Source organism: Cyprinus carpio, chromosome A8 (genome assembly GCF_018340385.1).
Source record: "Cyprinus carpio isolate SPL01 chromosome A8, ASM1834038v1, whole genome shotgun sequence".
Classification (NCBI taxonomy): domain Eukaryota; kingdom Metazoa; phylum Chordata; class Actinopteri; order Cypriniformes; family Cyprinidae; genus Cyprinus; species Cyprinus carpio.
Genome location: NC_056579.1, coordinates 14719195 through 14732657, shown reverse-complemented (window position 1 = coordinate 14732657; position 13463 = coordinate 14719195).

Below are 13463 nucleotides of genomic sequence, written 5' to 3'. Positions count from 1 at the left end.
TTTAGGAAATGACATTATAATTGGCCTTTTATGACTTTAAAGTATGCAATCCATGCAAAAAGCATTGAGTTTTCAAACACATTTCATTAACGCTCCATGTTTTCCATTGAAATTACCCCAAAATCAGATCGAAGCAATTACCCAATTTGAATGAATCCTGCCTTTGTATGCCACTACAGTTGTCTCCGAATTTATGGAATGGTCACTGGAAGCTCAAAATAAACACCAATCAAATAAATTTCAAAACCAAAACAACTTGAATAACTCAAACAATCAAACCAACATAAAAAAAAAAAGAATCAAAAGCTCAAAACAAAAATTACTTTCAAAATGAGATGACGGGGCTTTAAGTTTTAAAAATAATACTGAAATCAACACAATAACTAAACAAAAACAAAAACAAAATGGTTCTTGGTGTGAACGGGGCTTTAAGTTTTAAAAATCATTCTGATATTGTGAGAATAGGGAAGTCAACACCAGAACTATACATTAATAAAAACAGAAGGAGGATATGAAAGTTAAAAAAACATTTGCAGCTGATCAGAATCCACCTGAATTTAAAGAGCTTGAGCTTTTAAATTTAGACAAAAAAAATGCAGGGTGCACTTATAATAAACATAACGTTATCATTGTTATAGTTATTGTTGGTGCATGCGCCTTCACACATGTAAAGTGGTTTTTAACTTGTGTGTCACAGAGTGGAATTATTGGTCATGTTAAGTGAGAATGGTGCATTCATGCCAAACATAAAACATTGTTGGCATAAATGGCATAATTTGTGTTTAAATATTTAAGACACAAAGCACCAAAGGTGTGCTATAGACCACAGAAATGATCTCAGTGGCAGCACACCTCACAGGTTGCATGAAATAATATAGCGTAACCTGTGTAGTCTGGTTCACAAACAAATGACTTCTACAGTTTGGTCGCTTAAATGAATCATCTCGAACGTAGGAGCTGCCGGTTGAAATTAGTCTGATGAATCCTCCACTGAATGAAATCACAGAATCTGTCAGAGCAGTTCCTGAAGCAACATATGACTCACTAACCCAATATTCTGTCGGAAGAGCGGCTGAGTCAAATTGCGTAGGTTACTATGTTCATCCGCTGACAAATTAGCATTGGATGCGAAACAAATGTTTAATGGCTTAAAACTCAGAAAGTAATGTTCAAGTTCAGCTCGAAGAGAGCAAAAGCAATTAGACAGTAAAAAATGGTATCAAGAGACTGGAACAACTTTCTGCAAGGAGATGAAAAAACAGATGTCTTGTCTTGCTCAGAATTCATAAATCTTGTGTGGAGGAATCTGCTGTCTGTTTCTGGGGGAGCAATCTACTGCTCACTCCTCATTACTCAATAGTGTGAAGGGCTTTGTGTCAAGAATCCATGCTCAGTGTCCCATGATGATAATTGTGCTGGGAGATTGAAGAATGAGGTGGGTTTTTTCTATGCAGTGCCTGAAAAGAAATGGTAGACAATCACAACCATGAACATATATTTGATCAATGTCTTTTAAATTACACATTACATTATATTATCCAAGAAAATAAGGCTCATAGTGGACATTTTCCTTGTTTTGTTTCTTGTTAACAATTTAGCCCACTTGCTTAGCATAGGGCTAACTGGTTAAAAAAAGCTCTTTTGGATTATCTAGATTATTTTAAGTGAAGTGCATATGCGTAAAATGGTCCCTCAAAGAAAAAAAAGTATGATAATGTGATTGGGGTGATGTGTTCCCGAAATACATTTGAACCAGGGGCATCATTTGATTGGATTTCATGCTAAATGTAATGTAATTCCCCAGATGTTTACCTGGGAATTTCTCTAACAAACACAAGGACTCATGGAATTTTTTTTTACAGATCTTATTTTATCAGTTTTTTTTTTTCAGATTTTTACATTTGTATATTTTTAAGAGCTTGTATTTTATGTAAAGCTTTCTTAACAGCAACACAAAATACAGCCCAATGTATTTGTTTTTTTTTTTTTTTTTTTTAACTTGTATTTTGAATTACATATTGCACTGTGTAGTGTTTTAGGGTTGAAGGAAATGTCCAGGACATTTTCCTGATTTTTTTCTTAAAGTGTATAAAGATGAATTTCCCTGCTGTAAACCAGGTATCTTCTAAGCCTACAAATCTAAATTAGTGCAATGTCTGGTAGCTGTGCACATTGTATAGGACAGTAACGCATTGCACCCTGTATAAATCTCACTTCAAGTACACCGATCTTTGGAGAGCACAGGTCCAAATGCTCCCTTTTGAAATGAATTTCCCCCTAAAATTTATCAGTTGTTGTTGTTTTTTTTTTTTTTTTTTGGGTAGGGTTATGAGAGCTGTGATCTCTAAGCCATGTGTAAATGAGCTGGTCTGTGTTTTCATGCTCATGTAATGGCATCATCTGAGCCCAAAATTAAAAAGGTGTGGTTGTTGGCTTTGTTGTTGGCTATGGAGTTAATTGCACTTATGTGGCTCTTTGTCCTTCCTGACATGATTGTCATTCTCAATGATCAGAGGGGGATTGTAGTTGAGGACTAATGGTTAGCACACCAGGGTGTATAATGATCATCTGCTCTTAATTTATATCTCCACTGAGGTCTTTATTAGTCTTTAGATTGGGGTTAATATGCATCATATGAAGTTCTTCCTCTGCCTTTTCTCATATTCTCCTCAAACAAACTCACCTGTAAAATCAAACATCCTCCAGTTTACAGCAACATTCCTTCACTCTTTGACACTCCACTTTTTTTTTTACTTACAAAAAAAAAATAAAAAAATAAAAATAAAAAAAAAGAAAAAAACATAAACTTTTTTTTTGACAAACTGAACATGAAACATTGGATACTTACAAAAAAAAAAGAAAAGAAGAAGAAGAAAAAAAAATAAATCATCTTCACACTGACATATTCTGTTTTTGTCTTTCAGCAAACTCAGAATTGTAAATAAAGTGTGAAAAATCCACCTTTAAGAGAGCCATTAATGTCCTCATAAATGAATTTATGTAGACCTTCAAATTTTAAAGAGGCAGTTTGATAAGTCTCCATGCTCTCTGTGTTGTTGGCATCCAGTTGTAAGTTACTGAAAAGGTTTCATGAGGTTTCATGACTAGAGATGGTCACCTTCTGAACCACTTTACTGCAATTCCAAACATTTTTCAGCGTAGTCCTTTATTGCTTAGTGAGGAAGTAAGGGATTCATTGGGGAAGAAGGGAATGCTCTGTGACCAATCTGAAACAGAGAATGCTTATATTCTTGTTTACAAACTGAATTCTATGATTCTTTTTAACAGAGATTTCCAGTGTGGCCTTTTCAGCAAAGTGTATTATCTTTTAAACGAGATTCACTGTATTATGCAATGTTTGCCCATGCAAAATTTGCCACCACAATGCTATAGTATGATTGGTTGCCAAGGCATTGCTGTGTGGTTACTACAGTGTTCTGGGTGGTTAGTGCTCTGATGTGATATTGTGGACCCTACACGCATCAGCTCTGTCCTATAATGTTAATTAATAAAACAACAAATCAATAATTATGAAACAAAGAAAAATATAATATTCAATCTAATTATTTTAAAATATAAAATCAAGCAATCAATCTTTTTCATGCACAGTATATTATAATGTACAGTATAATAGTTTTAATAATCTAATATTAATTTTGAGATGTGCTAAAGATTACTTTACTAAATAATTACATAATGTAAAATAAATGTATTAATTGTATACAAATAAATGAACTAATGGTGATGAACTAATCATGAGTTAAGGCATGTAGTAATTAACTATGACATGAGTCATTAAATTAATGTATGAATAATAACCAAGTTAACTACATATTTGTTAGTTAGTGTATTAATTAACACTTTCACACACAAGTTCCTATGACTCATGTTATAGTTAAGGTTAGTTCTTGATTACATGCCATAACACATTATTATATTAAAGTAATATTTAATTTAGGTATTCGTACATGATTATTCATGTTCTGTTATTGTAAAGTGTAACCAATAAAGCATTAGTATTTTAAGTCATTTATGACCTTAGCAATGGTTATGCCAAAGTTCATTTGTTACAGTTAGGGCTTTGTTAAATGTCATGGTTCATATTTAAGTCTGAGATGAACCAAGGTAGAAAAGCTGTTTTATAACATCTTGCACTGATCAGAGTCTTCTTATATCCAACTTGAGCTAAACATGTCTGCGTGTCTGATTGTGTGTGTGTTGGATGAGGGTGGATTATGGGGGGTGAAAGGGGGATTCAGTCAGTGGAGTTGGAGTGTACGCTCTTTGATTAAAGTAAATGTATGGGCCTAACACAAACAAGCATGGAGCGAGAGTCTGTGCCAAAATCCAGACGGACTGACAGAGCAATCAGAGAGAAACAGCTTCAGTGGTAAAACGACCAGATCCTGAATCATGGCTGCACTCTTGACATCATGGTCCCGCTTCTCTCCATTGAGTTGTCTCGCATTGCACAGTCACACTAAATTAGCAAAATCTGATACAATTTTCCAAACACTTCAAACTAAAAAGCTCCACAGTTCAGTGACAAGTAGTGCTGTGGAATATAACCCTTCCCGGCACACAGAGATGTTCTCTTCTTTGAATATGGCTGCTTATGAAAATGACATGAATAATTACATACTGCATATAATAGTGATTGTACACCACTGATGTTATAACTGGGGTGAGAGATCTATAAATATTCATTATATATTCACAATAAATTTCCTGGTGCTTTAAAATCATGTGACAGTGTGAATATTGTACATAAAAGCATTTCCAACATTCTGAGGTTTGTTTTTTTTTTATATAAATTTTTGGTGATTCAAACTCTCCATATCGAGACAGTTCAGCAGACTGACACTTTGAATCGTTTGCTTCATCAGACGAAACATGTTCTTTAAAGCCTCTGCATATCATTTTTCATGTATTTCTGTTGATGTCTTGATTAAGTGTCATAGAAATATAAATAATTAAATATTGCAACTATTATAATGCGTTAGTTTGAGTTTAATCTATCCATTTCAATGAAACCATTAAACGGTTTCAAACTCTGATTGAGTGATTTGTTTATCACTCAAAAAAAAAAAAAAAAAAAAAAAAAATCACAAAAGTTTCCACATGGCAATTTAAATGTTTTTGTAAAATATACACTAATGTTCAAAAGATTCTTTTATGTTCTTAAATGAAGTCTCATATTTTAACTAAGGTTGCATTATTTCCATCAAAATACAGTAAAAACAGTGACACTGTGAAATATTATTACAATTTTAAATTATTTCAATATTTGATTTAGAAGTAATTTATTCCTGTGAAAGAAAAGCTGTATTTTCAACAGTCATTACTCCAGTCTTCAGTGTCACGTTTCTTCAGAAATCTGAAGATTTCTTATTGTTACCAAAGTTGTAATGCTTAATATTTTTGCAAAAATTGTCCTATTTTTTCAGGATACTCTGATGAACAAAAAGTTCAAAAGTACAGAATTAATTGTTCCTTGCTAAATAAAAGTATTAATTTTATTTTAAAAAGAAAACAAACAACAAACATTTGCTTATATTTTTGCTTTTTAATTTCCCATTTTCTTTCTTAGATTTAAACATTCTAAATGAAAATGGCAACAGTGGTTGGTTGTTACATGAATTTACATATTATCTTGTGTGTGTGTGTGGGGGGGGGGACTTATGTTTAAGTTTGGTGTTTGTCTTGAGTTCCTCTGTAACAAAAGTGATTATTCACAGTCACTCTTACTGCACATTCAAGGTGTTGGATTGGGGAGGCACACAACGATCTTTTCAGATATGGCTGTGCACATCCCTTTAATAAGTGACCAAGACTTTGACCTGCACATGTTTTCAATTAGTACCTAGAATTCAAAAAGAATTACTCAACTCAACTCTATTTATATAGCACCAGTAAAAACAATGATTGTTGACCAAGGTGCTATACAATCAATCAAAAATCAACAACATTAATACTCAGAACATCATAAATTACAGCACAGAACAGAGCTAACACCACACCAGAAAGATGGGTTTTGAGTTTGCCTGTAAACTCATTTAATGTAGAGGCAGTTCTAATAGAAACCGGTAGGCTGCTCCAGAGTTTCGGAGCAGCAACAGCAAAGGCTCGGTCACCTCTTGATTTCAATTTAGCCCGAGGAACATTTAATAGTCTCTAGTTGGAAGACCTAAGAGACCTTCCTGGATTGTGAGCAGATAGTAAATCAGACAGATATACAAGAGTTAACCCATTCACAGCTTTAAAAAGCAGCAGTACTTTAAAATCAATTCTATGTTGAATTGGGAGCCAATGCAAACATATAAATACTGGGGTAATATGCTCCCGTTTACGCACACCAGTAAGGAGCCTAGCAGCTGCATTTTGTACGATTTGAATTCGATTAAGAGATGCTTGATTAATACTGATATAAAGGGAATTACAGTAATCAAGCCTCGTTTAAATTAAAGCATGAATGACCCTTTCAAAGTCCTTAAAAGAAAGAAATGGTTTCACTTTAGCCATGACTCTGAGATGAAAAAAAATTGTTTTTGACTACTGTACTAATCTGTTTGTCAAATTTGAGAGCACTATCATAATAGACCCTCAAATTCCTCTCTAATGGTTTTACACAGTAAGACAAATGGCCAAGATTTAAGCCAGGGGAGCTAACAACTTCTGATGATTCAAAAACTATAATCTCAGTTTTGCCTTCATGAAGGTGAAGAAAATTTAGGGACAACCAGGTCTTAACATCAGCTAGACACACCAGCAGAGCATCCAAACACTTGTTAATAGATTCCAGGGACAGATAGATTTGGGTATCATCTGCATAAAAATGGAAGGAGACACCATGTTTCCTAAAAAACTGACCCCAGAGGAAGCATGTACCATGAGAACAAGACTGGAGCGAGAATAGAGCCTTGAGGGACACCGCACATAAGAGGAGCTGCATCTGAAGTAAATTCACCAACACTAACAGAAAACCTTCTATTGTTAAAATAGGATTGAAACCATTTGAGACCATTACCCTGAATGCCCACCTAGTGCTCCAAACGAGAAATCAAGAAAGAGTGGTCAATTGTATCAAATGCCACACTAACAGCACTAACACAGCAGATCTGGCAGCATCAAGAGTGAGTTAAATATCATTCAGAACTTTAACCAGTGCTGTTTCTGTAGAAGTTTTTTTCCTAAAACACTTCGAAAATATTGTTATTAAACAGAAAGCTCTGTAGTTGGTGAAACACTATTTTCTCTAAAATTTTAGACATAAAAGGAAGATTTGAAACTGGCTTAAAATTAGTCAGCACTGTCAGATCTAAATTAGGCTTTTTAAGAAGTGGATGTACAATGGCGTGCTTCATGTCATTGGAACCATTGCCATTTCAAGGCAGCTGTTCATAATCGTAAGAACAGTAGGCCCAATCACCCCAAAAATTTTAAAAAAATCAAGGAGGAATATCATAGTAAGATCCAGAGGGTTTAAGATGGCTTACAATATCTTGTAGAGCAGGCAGAGTTACAGGCTAAAAGTGACTGAAGGTGCTGGTAAGTGTGGAGGGACAGATGGATCTTGACAAGGAGAGGGAAAATCTAGCCTAATTTCTCTTATCTTGTCCACAAAAAAAATTTAGGAATTTGTCATACTTAGCCAGAGACTCTGTAGGGAAGAGATCAACTGAAGGATTAACAGCCGCATTAATAGTGGAAAAAAGTACTCTTGAATTGTGAAAGTTCTTTTCAGTCAAATCTGAAAAGTACTTAAACTTTACGTGAGAGTGTTTAACATCCACATCGATCCCAGTGTCACTGATGGAGAACATAGATGGCAGACTGTTCACATGCCTCTACCCAGTGTTTGTGAAGATTTGTGAATCATTTGAAGCTAATTCTGGATATTTGGCACACGGTGCGCTGTGGGTAAACGTCAGCACATATATGAAGAACACTGTGGCCTCAGTGTGGTGTGGTCTCTCAGGTCCAGCGTTTCAAGCTGATTTCTCAGTAATTACTCTGTTCGCTTTTGGCATGTAATTGTGATGGCCAATTCTGATGTTAACTGTAAGCTGTTAATATTTCTATATAGCTTTCATTTTTATTTCAGTTTTAGCTTTAGTAATTGTTGTACTTCAGCATCAACATTTCTAATTTTCATTTAGGTTTTATTTTAAAATTTTATGATTTTCAGCTATTATTTATATTTTATTTGAAGTTTCAGCTTTCAGTTTTCTTTAGATTTCAGTTACCAAAGATAATTTTTTATAGTTTTAATTTTAGCTAACACTGACAACACCTTTAATACAATGACATTCGTAAAGTTTTAAGCACAACCAAAGTGTCTAAATACTTTTTGGGGCCACTGTAGACACATAGAGGACAAAGTGAGAGTAAATAAGAGGTGGAGAGTCACTCCCACTTGACTCAGTGTGAGCTCCTCAACACCTGTTCCTCATTAGATCTCTGTCCCTGTGCCAGAATCAATACGGCAGGATGCTAGAAGAAAATCTTACTGCCATTTGTGAATGGACTGAACATTAGCAAATTCCACATTATTTACAAACACGGGCCTTTCCTCATTACTCTTCCTCCCGCTCGTTCAGTTTCGGGGCCCTCTGCATCTCAAGCTGAAAAAGCAAGTTTTTCCCTCCATCCATCCCAGCCTTGTGAAATCAGATGCCCTAATTTTATTTGAATTAGCAGAATATTGTGTTCACACAACACTTCCAAATACACATGAAAGCATTTAACTTTTTTTCCTAAACCTTCACACTCATGTCTCTCTCCCTCGCCCCCTTTAGATGACGTATATGTTTCCATAGATTGCTGGATATTTGCTGGCAAAGACAGACTAGTTAAACAAAAGAGGGAAGAATTTTAGGGAGGGGACATCAGGGCTCCGCAGGGGTTTTAGAAACCTGGGAGAAAGAGGGAAAAAATGTTGCATGGCAATGTAGCGTAAGTTTGTCATCTTTACAATAAACACATCTACATCACAGCAGTGTAAACATGTGGTCGGGATTGGAAAGCAGGGGGAGAGAAAGAGAATCGGTCAAGCAGAGTGAGTTCTGAATAAGCATTACGAGAGATCTTGGCCTTGGCTTGTGCTTCACAATCACTAGGGTAGAAATGTAAATACCGAAATGAAGCGAAATTAAATCAAAGTAAACAAAATAATCATTCACATGCCATCTGCCCAACTGCTGAGCCATTTGTATACCTATATCTGCCAAATTAGATAGCCTTACTTATAACAAAAGTGATGAGGAGTGTTTACAGTATGCAGTATATTTAAAAACATAAGCTTTGTTCCTAAACCGAGAGTTGCTTTGCTGGATGCTGTCTACAAAGGCAGCTCCCTTCTAAGAACATCCAAGTCAAATTAATGGATAAACTGTTCCAACTGAATCATCAATTTTTTTGTTTTTGATTCACTTATAAGTAACGGCTCATAACAAGACTCATTCGTCTGGGAAACATACATCTAGGTCCCGTTCTTCGTGGATTTGATTGTTGATGATTTGGCATGATCTTGGATAGTTTGTTTCTTCGAAGCTCATCCCGGAGTTGCTGTCATAGCAACATGTCCGTAAGCTTAAACCTGCTCGGGAGCAGGCTTATTTCATGTAAACAGGATTAGATTGCATCTTTTTAAGCATAATTGATATTTAAAATCTGTCTGCTACCACCGCTACTTTATTGCAAGATCATTCTACTGATCCAGGGACAATAATTTAAAATAATATTAATTAAAAAATTAATTTAAAGATAATATAACAACGATATGTAGTCTTTAACACAGCCAGTTTTACTCACTGAAAGATGTATTCATCATAAAATAATTACTTCATAATTGTATTAAAGTCTTACACACATGCTGTACAGATAATGTAGAGTCGTGCATTAATTTAAGTGATGACAGCTATTATGGGAGTGGCTCGATGGAGCGCAGGAGATGCAGGGTCGCCGTGATTTTGCCAAGCAAGACGTGTTCCTGGATCAACATCTTTTGATGACCCTGGATCAACATTATTGTCCAAAAATATAGACTTAACCCAATCCCTACCCCAAAACCTAACCTTACCCATAATTTATTCCTAAAATCAGTGGGAAATGATAGCTGATTAACAAGCGTGTAGAAGCACCTAACCCTAATCACAAGCCTAAAACAGATATATCCTTAAAAGTTATCCATCAATTCTGATTGGTTGATTGGAATGTTGTTCCAGGATCAACAAGGATGCTGATCCAGGAACATGATGTAGGCTACTTGGTGAAATCACGTTCACCGAGATGCAGATAACATAACACTGTTCGTGTTGAATGCTTTTGTTCACTAAAATCAAACCACTTCATAAGAGACAGTTTCTCTGGAATCAGATTTCAATAGTCACATATGTTTTGAAGCACTATCAAGAACCGACCCATACTAATCTTTTGATCGGAAATCAGGCTTATTTGCACTGTATGCTTTTGATTCACTAATAAGAACTGGCTCATACGAGTCATTTGCTTTAGAATCATATTTTACTAGTCACGCTGTATGTTTTGATTCACTAAAAATAATCTGCACATAAGCTCCTTTTCTCGAAAATCTGACTTCAGTGTTTGCGCTCTGTGTTCACTAAAAGAGAAGCGGCTCAGAGTCATTTGCTCAGGAATCAGGTTTCACTATTCATGCTGTATGCTTTCGATTCACAAAAGAACTGATTCATAAGAGTCATTCGTTCAAGGATCGGACTTCACTATGACGTGTTAAGAAGAAAGGGCTCATAAGAGTCATTTGCTTGAGAATCAGACTTGCGCTGGTTTGCGGTCTATGCTCGTGCTTAATTAAAAAAAATCAGGGAACACTTTAAGAGTATTTTAGAACATTCAGAATGGTTCAGTATGTTTTTTTTAATGGAATGGGTTGACATATTTCCAAACATTAGTCTTGAGGTGTTGAAATGCTACAGTTTGTTATCACTGCTTTCACTACCATATGGTCCATATGTGTTGGGCATAGTTACCACATATGGCTGCTAAAACAAATGAATTCATTTACTTGCTTTAATCGGCACCAGCATACATCATTAGACAATACAATGGCTGTTTTGTCCTTCACCCCTGCCAGTTTTTCTTAGAGTCTAGCTGATTTTTGAGGATATGTGTTATTCCATCACTCTCTGGCACTGGATAGCTGCACTTAAGCCTCCAAGCTGTGTCAGGCTTGACTTCGCTCCGGGCTGATGGCAGCAGGCACTGTAACGTAACGCTCCTCTGGGTGTTACCATTGAAATGTCAGCCTGCCATTGCTGATCAGTTGTTCAACAGCTTCCAACACTGGAAAATAAACACCTTTCTCGTTTTCTTCTACTGTCTGTCTACTGTTTTATTTTTTCTAGCTTTTTTTTTTTTTTTTTTGGGAGGGGTGATGAGATGTGTGATTTCAGGGCCTCTGAATTCCTCCATTAATGACTCCCAGCTTTCCTGCTGTGAGAGACTGGAGAGAGGGACTGCAACGCTGATGCTGATAGAACTGCTTAACACAGGCACTCTGCTGGAGTGGAAAACCAATATGGAGGTCTGCTTGGCACAGCTTGCTGATGTAACACTTTTTAAAGATGCACTTTGTCATTCAAATGTTTTACATTGAGTATTTTTGATAAATAAAATGATTTAAAATGATGTACAGTCACATGAGATGATTGTAGTCATATGAGTAGCCTAATAAAATGTTTTATTACACAGAGAGGGTCCCTTCATGGGGCGGCCATGCTATGATCACATGACCAGCTGAACTACTACTTTAGGCTATACTTTAGGCATGTTCAACCAGTGTTTTTAATATTTTTTAATTTTTTTTTTAAAGATTGCAAATCTCGCTGATTGGTTAAATCAAGCCAATTGGTTAAAACATTTAAAATATTAAATTTTTACAGTATTAAATATAGTATTTGAATAAATATGCGATACACCATTTTATTTATTCTTTTTAAAGGCCACTTATAATGTTTGCGAAGGTCTCTTACATCAAAAAAAAAAAAAACTGTCCAGTCATAATTTTTTTTCCCCTCTGGTTTTCAAGATGCAATGTCAATGTCTTCATTGCATGTGGAATGAATATGATACTAAAAGGTTGCAGGTTTACTGTCAGATTCAATATAGTTTGTGATGTCCCATCCTTCAATAACAACCTCTTTGCAAAAGTCAGATAATGCCACAAGGTCACAGATTTCATGAGCCTATTTGACTGTTTAGTGTCAATAAAGGGTCTTTTTGCAATCGTTTACACATTTATTTGAACCGAAAAGCACAAAGCTCATTTCGCAATAAATCTATGAACAACTAAGTCCAGCAGCAAAGCTGATAAGAATGTCAGTCCGGATCGGCTCATATAGGTTGTGCTCTTGTTGGCTCTAAATGCACTTACACCAACCACAGTGCATTCGGAGAGCAAGTCGCTGCAGTGTATCAAAGGTTATTGAAACAAGCTTGGCAACTCCAGCGTATTAATAATAAATGGCTGCCACCCATGCAGCAGAGTTAGAAGGGGGCAGCCTGAATCAGTTTCCATCACTCTGTTTTTAAGGCCATATGCCCCTTTTCATTACTTAGAGCACACCAGCTGTATTGTAACTACAACCAATTTCCTCACAGTCTATAAAACTGTCAATCAGAATCATACAAGAGAGCCGAGCACAGAGTAGAGCATGGCTGCCTGAACGGGGAGATTGAATTTGTAGCCAGATGTCAGCAAGTTGAAATCCTGTGCAAGATAATGTTGTTGGACTTTCGTGACTTTAATGTAAAGTTCAGGCAAATTGATTAGGCTTCAGATGGAGCCGTTTGAAATGCACACAGGCTAGGTCAGGAAAATCACATATCATAACCAACAGTGGATTGGACGGCTTGGTTAAATCAATCAGCTTTGTTAGTTTTAGGCACGCATGTGCGGAAATTCCTAATGACTGGGCGCTAGGTGATGAAAATAATGCTCAATGCAACAGTTGAGTCATGCAGGTCATAAGATTACGTTAAAGAAATAGTCACGGGTAGCTACAATTTGAAGAATCATTTATTAAAAGTATAGCAAAGAGACAAATAAGTTATAATCTTTTTATTTGTTAGAATTCTATCAGTGTTTGAACATTATTATTTATAGAGCTAGTACATTTGTTCTACTTTCATGGCTAGCTTTTCACAAAACCCAAGAACAGTCTTCAGATCGGACTCACTCTCGTCTGTATAACACTGTACCAGGGGAACTTTAGTTGTCCGTGAACAAGTTAGCAATGAAAGTGTGCATCTTAATGTCTTCTCAGTTATGTCCTCACAAAAACGGTAGCATTACATATAAACTCTTTAAAAATATACTTCTGTCAAATAACTTGACAACTACTATGTACACTACAAAAATAAATTTTCATATAAATAAATTATATGGCATACATTTATCTTTGTAACTGAAAACGACATACATC